General features: G+C 39.3%; 2 long non-coding RNA genes across 4 annotated transcripts in view; one reads left to right on the top strand and one right to left on the bottom strand.

Annotated features, from left to right (window-relative positions):
- LOC140341675 (uncharacterized) overlaps nt 1-3,313 on the top strand; it is a 69,486-nt gene that overhangs the window by 5,909 nt on the left and 60,264 nt on the right. The window lies entirely within an intron of this gene.
- The window catches only part of LOC140342191 (uncharacterized), an 8,399-nt gene that overhangs the window by 2,242 nt on the left and 2,844 nt on the right, over nt 1-3,313 (bottom strand). For both annotated transcript variants that reach the window (XR_011923012.1, XR_011923011.1), the window contains exon 3: nt 2,136-2,242. This is a non-coding gene — a long non-coding RNA (uncharacterized lncRNA). The remainder of the gene's footprint in view (nt 1-2,135; nt 2,243-3,313) is intronic.

Here is a 3,313-nt window from a genome sequence, read left to right as displayed (position 1 = left end):
TGCATATCTATGATTAAAATATGTAAAGTTTCCAAAAGATACATAATACAGTGATTTGTTGAAGACCATTGTGTCCATAGGACATCTCTATTATAAATCAATAGCTCAGTGTTTTCCTTGTGAAGTTTTCCAGACTACATAATTTGGAAACATTTTTGTCTGGTTTCCTGCAGATATTTTCCAGAAATGTATGAGGTAATATAAAAAAAGTTGAATTGTTGACAGCTTGACGTTTAAGCAGACATCCCGGAGGCCAAGGCCCTAAACAAAGTCTGGGAACAACTCGTTTTTAAAGAGAAGACTGAAATGAAGAATTTTTTAGTAGGGATAAATACCTGTGAATATGTGACTCTCCCTTTTCTACCACAATGCCACACTAGCTGCCAGGGTGGTCAACTGACAGCCTTACTGGTGCCCTACAGATATCCCAACAACCTACCCCTCCCGTGTTATAAAGATGGGGTAAGGGGAAGGCGTTCTCTGGTCCTAACGTATTTCTTTAGGGGGACAATGCTCCTTCCCTATAGATACGATAAAGTGAGTGAATGTTGCCACCCTGGAATGGTGAAACTGGCAGGATAACCAACTACAATTAAATGTATTAGGGCGTGAAAAAGGAAAACTAAAGCTTACACCTAGGTCGGCCTTATGTTAAATTATGCTAGGTGCGTGATTTGTTTTTTTGCCCCTCAACCCAGCCCATTGTAAAACACAAAGCTATAACCCTAAGGACAGCACTAATGACCTGGCCTTCTATTGTTCTCCAGTGTCTAGTAGTGTCCTGATCACCAGTGGCAGATCTGCAGTTCACCTTGTCACTTAAATGCCTCTGAAAGTCCCTGGCAGTTGCAGCATTTGACCCACTTCCCTGCTGCTCACGCTCACTCACTGTTCACCTTCATCCTTCTGGAAGGGGCATGGTCAAGTTCTTGCCACACTTATTCATCTACTAACCATTGTTTTCCAGAACAACCTTCCCTTATGTGCCAGGGGACAGGGGCAGCAATATGACCAAGTGTAATGCCCGTAAATATGCCATCATAATATTGGGTAGATATTTATAGTCCTGCAAACACCTCTCTTTGGACAGGGACATGTGCCCTGGGTGACTTCATGGGTTGAACAACCCAGGGCCATCCCCTTCTTCCACCCCAAGAAGCTGCATTTTATTACATTTTTGTTTTTGGACTCAGATACACTTTATATATCATCCTTGACTACAGTCTGCCTTTCATTTATAATTGAAATTTTTTCCAGTATTCAAATGTTGCACACATTAAAATCAACACTTTGCATCTCATAGTTTCCGCTGTGGGTGGAAGCCAACTGAGATTGATATCTGCAATATATTTCCATCATTTTAAATCATTATTTGAGGTCAGCCGGAGGTTGTTTAAAGTGAACCCATATGTTGCACACGCCCAACATGTACTAACCACCCACCTGCCCAAGAAATATTTGGTACTTTCCAGTTATGGAGGAACACGTGATACCGCCTCTCCATGGAGCTCTTTTTACCTGAGTGGTCAATCGCCAGCTTCTAAATGTAACTTTAATTTGCTGAAAAAGTGGAAAGATTCACCTATATTTTTATTGGGTGGGCTTGAGGTGAATCAGGGCAGCATGAAAGCAAGTAGGAGGTGAGTACTTGTTGTTTGTGCTCCATAGAGTAAGGTGAAGTTACTACTTAATCTATATGGCATCATACAGATTAGTCCCATTTAGTTTATGTAGTTGTTATGCAAGTGGAACCAAAGTCTGCTGCACTTATGTCTCCTCCAGTGATGTCTGCAAGCTTCCTCATCACTTCTTCAAGTGATCAATGTCAGCACCTTTACCAATCCCAATTGGCAGGCCAGGCAAGTTTCTTTGTAATTATCTTTGTAATTATCACACTTTCACTACCCGAAGCCCGCTATTTGGATAGGTAAGTAGCATATACAACCCAGTAAGGTCATCTCTCTGTTCTCCCCCTGCTAATAAGACTCTGTGTATTGCAGAAGAGTTGGAACCCTGACATTCAATAGGTAATGAGAATCCATTTATGGTAGTACTGGTCTTTAGGACAATTAGAATCAATCTCCCTACAGAGACAAAAACAGCAAGAAACATTGTTATCCAGGTCTAGTGTTTACCTGTAATGAAACATTAAATCTATGTTCACACTGTCCATTGGGATGTGGTTACCGCTTCCTCATTCCAGTGAGCCTGCCTTGGGAGAGACGTTACAAGTAGCTTCTTCCTGCCACAGCACCATAGAGAATGAATTGGGACAGTAGTGAGCAAAGTGATATATAACAAAACAGTGACTTTATATTTTTTTATATTTGGATTTCATCATTTATTCTTGTGCCGAAATGTTTTTTTTTTTGTGCTGACCTCTCTGCGTCTAACGAAAAATCCAAAAATCCAGATAATGCCAATTATTTATCTAGTTTATGAATCTTTGTTACATAAAGTCTGAAAGTTCCGCTTAAAAATTTGTGTAGGCGGCTCTCTTAATGACTATATACAGTCAAGATATACAATATTATGACACAGAACAGGATAAGAATCTCTTTGTGAATAGAAGAAGTTGGGTAAGCTGGGTACTTTTTTGGCTTTTTTTGTGGGTGACAGAACACTTTCATTTTCTTGGAAATAGGATGGTTAAGAGTCCAATAATTTGTTACAGCTTCCCACCCCCATTTGTGAGATAATGTACTTCCACGCACTTACTGGTATTCTGAAAATACCCTTTTCATTTATGACAATATTTTTCAGGTCAACTGGAATTTTAGTAGTCAAATAGGTCATCTTGTGAACACGAGAAAGCAGTACAATGATACATATAGATTCCCAAGTGGTCTTACCTCATCAAAACATTGACTTTTATTTATTATGACAGCAGCTGAATTGGATCATTGCAAAGCAATGGCACAAACCAGATCTGCCTATCCATATGACCTTCAGAATTCAAATATTTATATCAATGAACAAATAAGTAAAACATCATTGGATACATCCAAGGAGATCTGGCAACCCGTAATGGAGTGTCATCAGAACCACACAACTCAAGTCTACTCTTCCGGGAAGAGAGTTATCCTCTTGTAAAGGATACATTAGATAATAGTGATTATCTATCTATCTATCTATCTATCTATCTATCTATCTATACGGCAACCCAAATGTACATATCCTTTACTGTAAGGAATAATAGCGTTCTTAACTTACTAACAATGCAGTTGTCCTTAGCCTACAGAAGTTTGGCTGCAAATCTAACACCATTTCTGATACCATGTTATTATAGATTAAGCAGTGCTAAACACTCCTA

This window comes from Pyxicephalus adspersus, chromosome 12, assembly GCF_032062135.1.
Source record: "Pyxicephalus adspersus chromosome 12, UCB_Pads_2.0, whole genome shotgun sequence".
NCBI classification, from domain to species: domain Eukaryota; kingdom Metazoa; phylum Chordata; class Amphibia; order Anura; family Pyxicephalidae; genus Pyxicephalus; species Pyxicephalus adspersus.
The sequence above is the reverse complement of the archived record's forward strand: the minus strand, read 5'-3'. Positions and strand labels throughout refer to the sequence as shown.